The sequence below is a fragment of the Phocoena phocoena genome, chromosome 10 (assembly GCF_963924675.1).
Source record: "Phocoena phocoena chromosome 10, mPhoPho1.1, whole genome shotgun sequence".
NCBI lineage: Eukaryota > Metazoa > Chordata > Mammalia > Artiodactyla > Phocoenidae > Phocoena > Phocoena phocoena.
Window position 1 is genome coordinate 50,686,179 of NC_089228.1, and position 14,183 is coordinate 50,700,361.

Sequence of the window (14,183 nt, forward strand, 5' to 3'; positions counted from 1 at the left end):
ATGAGGGTGGCACTTACGATATCATTAGTGGCCTTATAAGAAGGGGAAGAGAGAGAGAGCTATTTCTCTCCCTCCATGTGCCTGCAGAGAGGAAAGGCCATGTGAGGACATAGCGAGAAGGCAACCATATGCAAGCCAGGAAGACAGCTAAACCCAAAATCCATTAGTTGACATCTTGATCTTGGACTTTCCAGCCTCCAAAACTGTAAAAGAATTAAAGTATGTTGTTTAAGGCACCCAGTCTGTGGTATTTTGGCATGACAGCCTGAGAAGACTAAGACAGTAGGCATGACTTTTTGTGAACTCATCTTTGAAGAAAGTAGGACACCCATGATAATTCTTGGCATCCTGCAAGAGCAATGAGGCCAAAATGGAAGCAAGGGGGTTTCTGGAAGGAAGATCTACACTCGATAGAAAGGATCTATAGAAACTGGATGAGGGAGGGGAGACCTTCAAGATGGCAGAGGAGTAAAACATGGAGATCACCTTCCTCACCACAAATACATCAGAAATACACTTACATGTGGAATAACTCCTACAGAACACCTACTGAGCACTGGGAGAAGACCTCAGACTTCCCAAAAGGCAAGAAACTCCCCATGTACATGGGTAGGGCAAAAGAAAAAAGAATAAATAGAGACAAAAGAATAGAAACGGGACCTGCACCAGTGGGAGGGAGCTGTGAAGGAGGGAAAGTTTCCACACACTAGGAAGCCCCTTCAACTGACAGACGGGGGGCGGGGGTGGCTGAGGGGAAGCTTTAGAGACACGGAGGAGAGCACAGCAACAGACGTGCAGAGAACAAAGTGGAGAGATTCCCTCACAGAGGATTGGTGCCGACCAGCACTCACCAGCCCGAGAGGCTTGTCTGCTCACCTGCTGGGGCGGGCGGGGGCTGGGAGCTGAGGCTTGGGCTTCGATTGGATCGCAGGGAGAACACTGGGGTTGGCTGCGTGAACACAGCCTGAAGGGGGATAGTGCACCACAGCTAGCTGGGAGGGAGTCCGGGGAAAAGTCTGGAACTGCCTAAGAGGCAAGAGATAGTTGTTTCCGGGTGCATGAGGAGAGGGGATTCAGAGCACCGCCTAAACAAGCTCCAGAGACAGGCACGAGCCTCGACTTGATAGCCAGAGGACACCAGAGACAGGCATGAAATGCTAAGGCTGCTATTGCAGCCACCAAGAAGCCTGTGGGCAAGCACAGGTCACTATCCACACCCCCCTTCCGGGGAGCCCGTGCAACCCGCCACTGCCAGGGTCCCGTGATCCAGGGACAACTTCCCTGGGAGAACGCACGGTGCGCCTCAAACTCGTGCAACGTCACGCCGGCCTCTGCCGCCGCAGGCTCTCCCGCATTCCGCACCCCTCCCTCCCCCCGGCCTAAGTGAGCCAGAGCCCCTAATCAGCTGCTCCTTTAACCCCATCCTCTCTGAGCAAAGAACAGACACCTTCAGGCGACCTACACGCAAGATGGGGCCAAATGCAAAGCTGAACCCCAGGAGCTGTGTGAACAAAGAAGGGAAATGGAAATTTATCCCAGTAGCCTGAGGAGCAGCGGATTATATGTCCACAATCAACTTGATGTACTCTGCATCTGTGGAATACCTGAATAGACAACGAATCATCCCAAAATTGAGGCGGTGGAGTTTGTGTGATTTTGTCTGTATAGCTTTGCTTTGACCATTTGTCCTAGAGTTCTGTCTGCCCTTTTTTTTTTTTTTTTAAGTATAGTTTTTAGTGCTTGTTATCACTGGTGGATTTTATTTTTTGGTTTGGTTGTTCTCTTCTTTCATTCTTTCTTTTTTTAAAATTATTTATAATTTTTTTTATTTTTAATAATTATTTTATTTTTAATAACTTTTTTTCCTCTTTCTTTCTTTCTTTCTCTCTCTCTCTCTCTCTTTCTTTCTTTCCTTCCTTCTCCCTTTTCTTCAGAGCTGTGTGGCTGGCAGGGTCTTGGTGCTCCAGCCAGGTTTCAGGCCTGTGCCTCTGAGGTGGGAGAGCCAAGTTCAGGACATTGGTCCACCAGAGACCTCCCAGTTCCATGTAATATCAAACAGTGAAAGCTCTCCCAGAGATCTCCATCTCAACGCTAAGACCAAGCTCCACTCAAAGACGAGCAAGCTACAGTGCTGGACACCCTATGCCAAACAACTAGCAAGACAGGAACACAACCCCTCTCTAAAGCAGAGAGGCTGCCTAAAATCACAATAAGGTCACAGACATCCCAAAATAAACCACCAGACATGGTCCTGCCCACTAGAAAGACAAGATCCAACCTCATCCACTAGAACATAGGCACTAGTTTCCTCCTCCAGGATGCCTAAACACCCACTAAACAAACCTTAGCCACTTGGGGCAGACACCAAAAACAACGGTAACTACAAACCCGCAGCCTGTGAAAAGGAAACCCCAAACAGAGTAAGTTAAGCAAAATGAGAAGACAGAGAAACACACAGCAGATGAAAGAGCAAGGTAAAAACCCACCAGAAGAAAAAAATGAAGAGGAAATAGGCAGTCTACCTGAACAAGAATTCAGAGATGATCCAAAATCTTGGAAATAGAATGGAGAAAATACAAGAAATGTTTAACAAGAACCAAGAAGAACTAAAGAGCAAACAAACAACGATGAACAACACAGTAAATATTAAAAATTCTCTAACAAGGAATCAATAGCAGAAAAACTGAGGCAGAAGAACGGATAAGTGACCTGGAAGATAAAATACTGGAAATAACTACCTCAGGGCAGAATAAAGAAAAAAGAATGAAAAGAATTGAGGACAGTCTCAGAGACCCCTGGGACAACATTAAATGCACCAACATTCAAATTATAGGGGTTTCAGAAGAAGAAGAGAAAAAGAAAGTGACTGAGAAAATATTTGAAGAGATTATAGCTGAAAACTTCCCTAATATAGGAAAGGAAATAGTCAATCAAGTCCAGGAAGTGCAAAGAGTCCCATACAGGATAAATCCAAGGAGAAACATGCCAAGACACATATTAATCAAACTATCAAAAATTGAAGACAAAGAAAAAATATTAAAAGCAGCAAGGGAAAAACAACAAATAACACACAAGGGAATCCCCATAAGGTTAACAGCTGATCTTTCAGCAGAAACTCTGCAAGCCAGAAGGGAGTAGCAGGACATATTGAAAGTGATGAAAGGGAAAAACCTACAACCAACAGTACTCTATCAAGCAAGTATCTCATTAAGATTTGATGGAGAAATTAAAACCTTTATAGACAAGCAAAAGCTAAGAGAATTCAGCACCACCAAACCAGCTTTACAACAAATCCTTAAGGCACTTTTCTAGGCAGGAAACACAAGAGAAGGAAGAGACCTACAAAAACAAACCCAAAACAATTAAGAAAATGGTAAAAGGAACACACATATCAATAGCTACCTTAAATGTAAATGGATTAAATGCTCCAACCAAAAGACATTGAAAAGCTGAATGGATACAAAAACAAGACCCACATATATGCTGTCTATAAGAGACCCACTTCAGACCTAGGGACACACACAGAATGAAAGTGAGGAGATGGAAAAAGACATTCCATGCAAATGGAAATCAAAAGAAAGCTGGAGTACCAATTTTCATATCAGACAAAATAGACTTTAAAATAAAGACTATTACAAGAGACAAAGATGGACACTACATAATGATCAAGGCATCAATCCAACAAGAAGATATAACAAGTGTAAATATTTATGCATCTAACATAGGAGCGCCTAACCACATAAGGCAAATGCTAACAGCCATAAAAGGGGAAATCGACAGCAACACAATCATAGTAGGGGACTTTACCATCCCACTTTCACCAATGGACAGATCATCCAAAATGAAAATAAATACAGAAAACAAGCTTTAAATATACATTAAACAAGAGGGACTTAATTGATATTTATAGGACATTCCATCCAAAAACAACTTTCTTCTCAAGTGCTCCTGGAACATTCTCCAGGATAGATCATATCTTGGGTCATGAATTAAGCCTTGGTAAATTTAAGAAAATTGAAATAGTGTCAAGTATCTTTTCCAACCACTATGCTATGAGAGTAGATATCAATTACAGGAAAAAAAATCTGTAAAATATACAAACACATGGAGGCTAAACAATACACTACTAAATAACCAAGAGCACTGAGGAAACCAAAAAATACCTAGACACAAATAACAATGAAAACACGACGACCCAAAACCTATGGGATGCAGCAAAAGCAGTTCTAAGAGGGATGTTTACAGCAATACAATCCTACCTCAAGAAACAAGAAACATCTCAAATAAACGACTAACCTTACACATAAAGCAATTAGAGAAAGAAGAACAAAAAAAACCCAAATTAGCAGAAGGAAAGAAATCATAAAGATCAGATCAGAAATAAATGAAAAAGAAATGAAGGAAACAATAGCAAAGATCGATACAACTAAAAGCTGGTTCTTTGAGCAGATAAACAAAATTGATAAGCCATTAGCCACACTCATCAAGAAAAAAAGGGAGAAGACTCAAATCAATACAATTAGGAAAGAAAAAGAAGTAACAACTGACACTGCAGAAATACAAAGGATCATGAGAGATTACTACAAGCAACTCTATGCCAATAAAATGGACAACCTGGAAGAAATGGACAAATTCTTAGAAAAGCACAACCTTCCAAGACTGAACCAAGAGAAAACAGAAAATATAAACAGACCAATCACAAGCACTGAAATTGAAACTGTGATTAAAAATCTTCCAACAAACAAAAGCCCAGGACCAGATGGCTTCACAGGCGAATTCTATCAAACATTTAGAGAAGCGCTAACACCTATCCTTCTAAAACTCTTCCAAAATATAGCAGAGGGAGGAACACTCCCCAACTCATTCTACGAGGACACCATCACTCTGATACTAAAACCAGACAAAGATGTCACAAAAAAAGAAAACTACAGACCAATATCACTGATAAACATAGATGCAAAACTCCTCAACAAAGTGCTAGCAAATAGAATCCAAAAGCACATTAAAAGGATCATACATCATGATCAAGTGGGGTTTATCCCAGGAATGCAAGGATTCTTCAATATACGCAAACCAAACAATGTGATACACCATATTAACAAACTGAAGGAGAAAATCCATATGATCATCTCAGTAGATGCAGAAAATCTTTCTACAAAATTCAACACCCATTTATGATAAAAACCGTGCAGAACGTAGGCACACAGGGAACTTACCTCAACATAATAAAGGCCATATATGACAAACCCACAGCCAACATCATTCTCAATGGTGAAAACCTGAAACCATTTCCTCTAAAATCAGGAACAAGACATGGCTGTCCACTTTCACCACTATTATTCAACACAGTTTTTGAAGTTTTAGCCACAGCAATCAGAGAAGAAAAAGAAATAAAAGGAATCCAAATGAGAAAAGAAGAAGTAAAGCTGTCACTGTTTGCAGATGACATATTATACATAGAGAATCCTAAAGATGCTACCAGAAAACTATTAGAGCTAACCAATGAATTTGGTAAACTAGCAGGATACAAAATTAATGCACAGAAATCTCTTGCATTCCTATACACTAATGATGAAAATTCTGAAAGAGAAATTAAGGAAACACTCCCATTCACCACTGCAACAAAAAGAATAAACTACCTAGGAATAAACCTACCTAAGGAGACAAAAACCTGTATGCAAAAAACTACAAGACACTGATGAAAGAAATTAAAGATGATAAAAAGAGAAGAAGAGATATACCATGTTCTTGGATTGGAAGTATCAAGATTGTGAAAATTACTATACTACTCAAAGCAATGTACAGATTCAATGCAATCCCTATCAAATTACCAGTGGCATTTTTCACAGAACTAGAATAGCCAAAGCAATCTTAAGAAAAAAGGCAGAGCTGGAGGAATCAGGCTCCCTGACTTCAGACTATACTACAAAGTTAGAATACGGTACTGGCACAAAAACAGAAATATAGATCAATAGCACAGGATAAACAGCCCAGAGATAAACCCATACACATAAGGTCACCTTATTTTTGATAAAGGAGGCAAGAATATACAATGGAGAAAAGACAGCATCTTCAATAAGTGGTGCTTTGAAAACTAGACAGCTACATGTAAAAGAATGAAATTAGAACACTCCCAAACACCATACACAAAAATAAACTCCAAATGGATTAAAGACCAAAACATAAGGCCAGACACTATAAAACTCTTAGAGGAAAACACAGGCAGAACACTGTAAAACATATATCACAGCAAGATCCTTTTTGACACACCTCCTAGAGAAATGGAAATAAAAACAAACATATACAAATGGAACCTAATGGAACTTAAAAGCTTTTGCACAGCAAAGGAAAACTTAAACAAGACTAAAAGACAGCCCTCAGAATGGGAGAAAATATTTGCAAATGAAGCAACTGACAAAGGATTAATCTCCAAAATTTACAAGCAGCTCATGCAGCTCAATATCAAAAAAACAAACCCAATCCAAAAATGGGCAGAAGACCTAAATAGACATTTCTCCAAAGAAGATATACAGATCGCCAACAAACACATGAAAGAATGCTCAACATCACTAATCATTAGAGAAATGCAAATCAAAACTACAATGAGGTATCATCTCACACTGGTCAGAATGGCCATCATCAAAAAGTCTACAAACAATAAATGCTGGAGAGGGTGTGGAGAAAAAAGAACCCTCTTGCACTGTTGGTGGGAATATAAATTGATACAGGCACTATGGAGAACAGTATGGAGGGTCCTTAAAAAACTCAAAATAGAACTACCATACGACCCAGCAATCCCACTACTCAGCATATACCCTGAGAAAACCATAATTCAAAAAGAGACATCTACCACAATGTTCACTGCAGCACTATTTACAATAGCCAGAACATGGAAGCAACCTGTGTCCATTGCCAGATGAATGGATAAAGAAGATGTGCCAGGGGCTTCCCTGGTGGTGCAGTGGTTGAGAGTCCGCCTGCCAATGCAGGGGACACGGGTTTGTGCCCCGGTCCGGGAGGATCCCACATGCCGCGGAGCAGCTGGGCCTGTGAGCCATGGCCTCTGAGCCTGCGTGTCCGGAGCCTGTGCTCCGCAACGGGAGAGGCCACAACAGTGAGAGGCCCACGTACCACAAAAAAAAAAAAAAAAAAAAAAAAAAAGAAGATGCGCCACATGTATACAATGGAATATTACTCAGCCATAAAAAGAAATGAAACTGAGTTATTTGTATTGAGATGGATGGACCTAGAACCTGTCATAAAGAGTGAAATAAGTCAGAAAGAGAAAAACAAATACCGTATCCTAACACATATATATGGAATCTAAAAAAAAAAAAACGTTTCTGAAGAACCTAGGGGCAGGACAGGAATAAAGACACAGACACAGAGAATGGACTTGAGGACACGGAGAGGGGGAAGGGTAAACTGGGACAAAGTGAGAGAGTGGCATGGACATATATACACTACCAAATGTAAAAGAGATAGCTAGAGGGAAGCAGCCACATAGCACAGGGAGATTAGCTCGGTGCTTTGTGACCACCTAGAGGGGTGGGATAGGGAGGGTGGGAGGGAGACGTAAGAGGGAAGAGATATGGGGATATATGTATCACTTTGTTATAAAGCAGAAACTAACACATCATTTTAAAGCAATTATACTCCAATAAAGATGTAAAAAAAAAAAAAAGAAGAAACTGGATGAGGTCAAGGAGGTCTAGATCCTATATAGGGCTAGCTTACAGTTTCCTTGGGAATTTTTGGCAAAAATCTGATGTTGGAGCCTAAGAAGTATGTCCATTGGGTTAGTGAGACAGGCACTGTGCAGTCAACGTAGGAAGGAGGATGAAATCCTTGAGATGAATGTTTCTCTTTCTAGGCCTGTCAGGCATAGAAAAACCATGGACTAGTCTGTGTCCAGAATTCATTTATGCTACAGAATGAGAGCAACTAACATTGCTTTTATTTTGTTTCCTTTGCCCTGATAAGGCCTAGATGGAGAGAATCCTGCACCATCTTAGACCACAGAGGTACAATGACTTTTCAGGAGGTTTACTGTATGGATCATATTCAAGAATATGAAATGACTCAAAATGAAATTTTAGGAAATGAGACTTGAAAATAGAAATGCTAAAGTGAAGTACGAGGATCATATAAGAATAAATTCATCATGACACTTAGAGTCTTACCAGACCATGGTCAGAAGGTCAGGGGTTATTGCCCAGGGGGTCACACTATGGTACACCCCATTTGTACCCCACTTACCTCTTCTCAGGTGTAAACTTGGAGAGTGAGCTCCTGCAGAGGAGGGATGGGTTGACCAGTCTGACGGTGCCGTGCAAGGCGTTTCTTCCACACGCCCGCTGGCTGGCTGGGGTCTAGTCTTCCATTTGGTCTTAGAGGTCTGCTCCCCAGCCCATGAACTGTATCATTTACCCAGATGTCCATGCCTTGTTAGGATCCGTGGACTCGCCACACTCTGGCCCCTCAGTCTGTGTACAACAGCTCTGCAGAAGGTCAGCTGCTCATCCTCAGCTCTTAGCTACAGCCAGGTGTCCACAATTTTCAACACCCAGCTCAAAAGTGCATTCTAATGGGCAAGATGGCGGTGCCCGTGCGGAGGCGCACAGCCTGCTGGGCCTGGTGACCACCCTGGGCCTGGACTCCAGGAGCCTGGCGGCCAGACCTGGATGACCCGCTGACCCTTCACTGGCAGCTGGGGCCGCGCTACGCGGCTCCTGGTGCCGCCTCCAGGGTGGCTTCTTTACGGCCACCGCGGGAACAGCCGCAGAAGCCGCAGGCTGAGGGGTGCGAATGGTACCTGAGCCTGGGGGCCAAGCGGGAATCACTGCGGGTGCGGCAGCTGGGCGAGGAGCAGAAGCGTCAACCTGGGAGCAGTTCTTGGAAGAGCGCATGGCCAAGATGCCCCAGAGCGGTGAGAATCGGCAGCGACTGCAGCAAGAGCGGAAGGAGAAGTACCACGTGGACCCGAGCAATGCCCGCCTCCGGAAGCTGCTGCGGGACTGGGACAAGTAGCATCGCAAGCGCCTCAAGAAGGAGAAACATAGGCACGAGCTGCCGCAGTCGCCGCTTCGGCAGCCCAGGACCCAGCAGGCTCTGCAACACCCAGCTCCTGAGCTGAGTTCTCACCCAAAAAAAACCTGCTGCCTGATAGCCCCAAACCCCTCCCCCCACGCCACCAAAAAAAAAAAAAGAGAAAAGAAAAAGGGCTCTAATTGCCACAACCTCGGCATCTCTGCCTCCTTTCCCGTAACTCTCATAAGTGAGTGCCTTCTTGTTCTACCCCCATTCAGTATCAGCATGTGTGTCAAATATACAGGCTGGGAGTACTTTTTCCTGGGATATTCTAATAGGTAAGATCACATCTGCCTTTATGTTTGCTGTTCTTTGACTGGAGTGTGTTAAGAGCTGTGTTTGAATTTGTGTGATATTCAGCCTGATTCATCTTATTCTGACTGCACTGAATAATTGTTTAGAAGATCTAACTTACTGCAGCCTGAGACTGAGACTGCCAGACAAAAATCACTGGCTTTATATATTAGACAAATACAAATGATTCTGTGGGTAAATATTTTTGTACGTCTGGCTAAATGCATGAGGAAAAGCAGTGACCTACTTGATTGTGCCTTCAGTGCAGTGTTATGCATTAAAGACCCCTGCACTGAGTGCAGTGTTGTTTCCGAGCATCTCTCCATTAAAAAAAAAAATTCTGATAAATATATTTTCTGCCCTAATTTCAAATCCATGAAGCTCATAGAAATAGCTTTTATTTATTTAAGAAATAAAAAGCATGAACATAGCCCAAAATAATAAAATGCAGAGAAGTATTAACTCACTGTGTGTCTCTGCATCCCTCCCTACTCATTGCCCCATCCGCAGAGACAGCTTTCACCTCTTCTGCTCAGAGATGTTGTGACCATTCATGCTTATTTATTCTTTAATTTGTCCATTTTAGGACACTATATATTAACTTCCTGCTCAATAGTAAATTCAACATTCTTATAACCATTCAATCTTGTCTTTCTTGTTCCCCCATCTCCTAATTTTTATGGTTCTATAAATATTTTTGCTTCCATTTCAGCTGTCTTTATAAAAATTTTAAAATACATCCAAACTTATTTTTCTTTTCATCAGTGTGAGCATCGTATCTGGTACAACATATTATAAGATGATGCTATTGGTGGACCCCTCTTCCTCTTGCCCTACCAGATTCTGACAGCTCCCATGTTACTTTGTCATTGCCAAGGCAGCTGACACTTCTCCCCTGTACCTTAATTATGCATGCTGGGCTTAGTTGGTTGATTTACTCCAGTATTTGAAAACCATTAAAGACCCCTGCACTGAGTCATAGGCCTGTACAATCAGGTGAATTCTTCTACTTTAAAGCTATGTGACACTGGGTACAATCCAAGAATTTCTAGACCTCCACTATGCCATATGGTAGCCTCTATCCCTATGTGGCTCTCTGAATTTAAATTAAAATTAAAGGCAAATAAAATTTAGAATTCAGTCACACTAACCATATTTCAGGTGTACAATAGCTGTGATGTATTGTACAATGTACAATGTGGCTAGTGGCTACCATTTCAGACAGTGCATATATGGAAAATTTCCATCATCATGGAAATCTCTATTTCTGCATTGCTAGACTGTGGGTTCTCAATAGGTGAGGTGAGGAAGATCGACTAGATGATTTCCAAACTGCTTCCATACTCTAGACTTCCACGGTTCTGTAACTGAATGCAACTTTTTCCAGAGTTGCTGGGGAAACCCTCCCCAAAGCCAAGATTGATTTTTAAAAAGTGCAGAAAAAAGTGGCAGGGAAAATAAAGAGGTGTTTCAGGGAGAGAGGGCTCAAGACCGAGGGAAAGAAGGCTCAAGACAGAAGGAAAGGAATATAATCCCATCAGAGTAACAGAGTAGGGGATTTACCAAGTATTCAGGCTTAGATGACATGCTGCCTTTCTATCACTGTTATGTGTGTTCATGAAACTCGTTCAAGGTTAGTCTAGCATATGCCATGTGATGTCTCATTTTCCCTTTTTGAAGCCTTTCCTCCCCACTTAGCCATTTTTACTTGATTTTATATTCAGACTTGTGTCCGTTAAAACAAATGAGAACCACATAGAACTGAGAAGACTGAGACTTAGTGCCATCAAAGTTAGAAATGAGGATGATTTGCTTCTTGTCAGTTTCATGACACTAATCATTTTGGTGGCAGCAGCACTGGAAGCAAAGAACTGATGTGTGCAAATAAATTTTACTCATAGGAACAAATTAAAGGAGATCATGTGTGTAATTTGCCTGTTTCCGTGCCAAGTACCTGGAGATGCTTGGTAATTAACTGTGTAGTGTTATAACCAGAGGACCAATGTCTCAGAGCAAAAAGGATATCTCGAATCCCTTGTGTCGAGAGGCAACCTCATCCTGGTGCAGTGCTTCCCCTGGGAACTACTGGCTTTCAGTACTGTGGGAAGGCAGATGGGGCTGGGGGTGTGGGTAGGAAGGAAGAGATGGAGAAAGAGAAGGAGTTAAAATGATATCACAGAAGGACCTAAAATAGAGAAGGGAGAAGATTATTGAAGCAAATGAGTAAATGCTAGCTTTTCCACTATTGTAAAAATAGGCAAAATATCATTGGCACACCAGCAGTATGCAGATGGCAGACACTCTTAAGTGGGTCTTTAAAAGGATTAAAGTTTCTGCTTCTATGATGTCTTACTGCCACTCTATCCCTCCTATGCACCTAGCACAGTGCCTGGGACGTATTAAGTGGTCAGTAAATGAGGAATGGAGTTGGTACCATTGCATTGGTCCTATGGCATTCACAGAGTTTCATGGCAGCACGGAAGCGTTCTGGCAATTGGGGAGTTCTGTAACCTTAGCATCAGACCTCACTGTGATGTCACTCTAAGGATATGTACAGGTCTCAGCTCCTGCAGGGTCTTCGAGCTTCCTTCTCAGTGAAATGAAGATCATATTACATGTCAGCACCACAGATTTGCTTTTTGGTTTTGCTTTTTTTTTTAGCAATGCACACAAATCTCTGAGATCCTACACTAAGAAATTATTAAAATGATATGAATGTATTTATGAAATATTTCATCTCCAAGGCCTGAGCCTTGATAAGTAGAAGATGGTTAAAGGCAGTGAGGGTAATTTATTTGAAAAAGAGAAGTCAGACTGATAGACTAAATGATGTTCAAGGGCCTTAACCATGTTATACATTTTACATCATTTTTCACTTGTCCTTCCTCGTATCCAAACCCTACCTTCTCTGCCAGGCCCTGGTCCTCTGAGGTCTGAGTCCTTACATCACCAAGGTTCCCTTACCCTCTGGGTTCTGATTGGGTTCCCCAATGGGCTGTCCTAGCAGGAGTCTGGGACAGAGAGAGGTCAAGGTACTTATCCCCTAGCTGTCTCCTCACCTCAGTGTCTCAGTTGTATTAGGAACCCAGTACCTCTAGAATGGCCTTACGTCAGGGGGTCTCAAGTTTTCAGCTTCAGCTCTCACCAGCCTCTGTTTCCTCTCCTTGCCCTTTCAGGCCTCTGAGTGGTAAATGGTTTTCTACTTTCACTAATCCCTGGGAGCTTCAGCATCACTTGTACAACCCAACCTCATCTCTGTAGTCACTTAATGATGTTCTCTTTGAAATTCCAGCTTTCTGTTTTATTCTAAGGCCCCGTGGGATTTTTGAAGGGCTCAGGATGTAAAGAGGTCCACAGCCCACTTTTGTTTGTTCTCAGGGCTCAGAGTGAATGGTTGAAAAATATTCTCTACCAGAGGTGGAGATGGATGGAAGGAAAGTCACATGTATGCAGAGGTGTTTCTACCTTGAGTGTGTAATAGGGTTGGGGGTCAGAGCAGTTCAATTCAGCATCAAAACAGAGAGCATCAGTGTAATGACGTGGTGAATCTAGTTTTAACCTTGAATCCAGGTCTCGTAAATTTTTTTGACCTGGTTTTTGAGCCGGGTCCCAATCTTGCTCCACAGGATAAGGCCACCCTTTCTCTGCATACCTCTGTGAACCTGCGGATACCCTGCTGCTATTTCCCATTACAATGCTCAATCCACCCAATATTTGAGGCCAAGGATACCTCCTACTGCCACTTCCCTAGGGTCCTGGCTGGTTGCTGAGCTGTCTGCTACTGGCCTTCTTCCAAAACATCCAGGGTCATCCTCACACTGCAAAGTACATCTGTGCCTACTCACACATGTAAACTTTAGAAAAACAACTCCTCCAGATTCAACCAGGTCACAAGGTGTCCTGACTGGTCTCCCAAAAGATGCACGAAGCTTCTTATTATTTCTGATTTAATCTTTTTTTACATCTGCCATGACAGAAGCTGTCATTGATGGATTCCAGACGGGTTTGTGATATTTTTACTGGAATTTAAGACACAGAGGTCTATCCAATGACTGTCCCCAAAAAGCAGTGAGAGAAGCTGTTTGAGCCTGAAGGTAAAGGCAAACTTACATCCAAGAAAAGATTTCTTCTTACAGTTGCAAATGCAAACATCCAAAAGAAATGGGAACAAACAAGAGCCCTCTGCAAGCAGCTGTTATGTAACATTTGCTGACCAAAATCTGATTCCGTCTCCCATTCAAATACTGCAATTTAAAGGAAGGTTAAATGAACATCTATATTCAGAACTCTCTAGAGAGTTTGGGACATTTTAATACTGAGTAGAATTTAATGACTCTTTAGATACTAATAATGTCATTTGCTGCTCTTTATTGTTCTGTGGATAAAATGTTTCATGGGAAATGGACCTTGAAAGTAGGACCAATAAGGACTTGGCTTCTCAAATGAAACAGACAACATCTGTGCCTCCTGGAAAATAACTGCTTGTATAGTCTTAGTTGTCATATGGTAGCATATAAGGGCCTCAAATGAGACAAAGCAGAGAATATAGACTCTTGGAATGCAGTCTCCTGACCTCAGGAGGGCGTCTCCTCGAACATCATATGGGAACATTTCTGAAATGGGAACATTTAAAGGAAATGAGTGAGTGAGTGAGCGCATTGGTCAGAGTAAGAAGGAGGATGGCGCTTTGTGGAGCCCTAGTGCAGCTACTGTTCCATTTTCATGTTGGGGAATTTCATGTGCTTTTCCTCATTCAATTCTCACAAGGACTGCATGTGCTAGGAATAATGCAGTTTAAC

At 42.2% G+C, this 14,183-nt stretch overlaps 1 pseudogene; it reads left to right on the forward strand.

Moving 5' to 3' along the window:
* Positions 1-9,131, forward strand: part of LOC136129581 (large ribosomal subunit protein mL64-like) — a 53,950-nt pseudogene extending 44,819 nt beyond the window's left edge.
* The last annotated feature ends 5,052 nt before the right edge of the window (positions 9,132-14,183 follow it).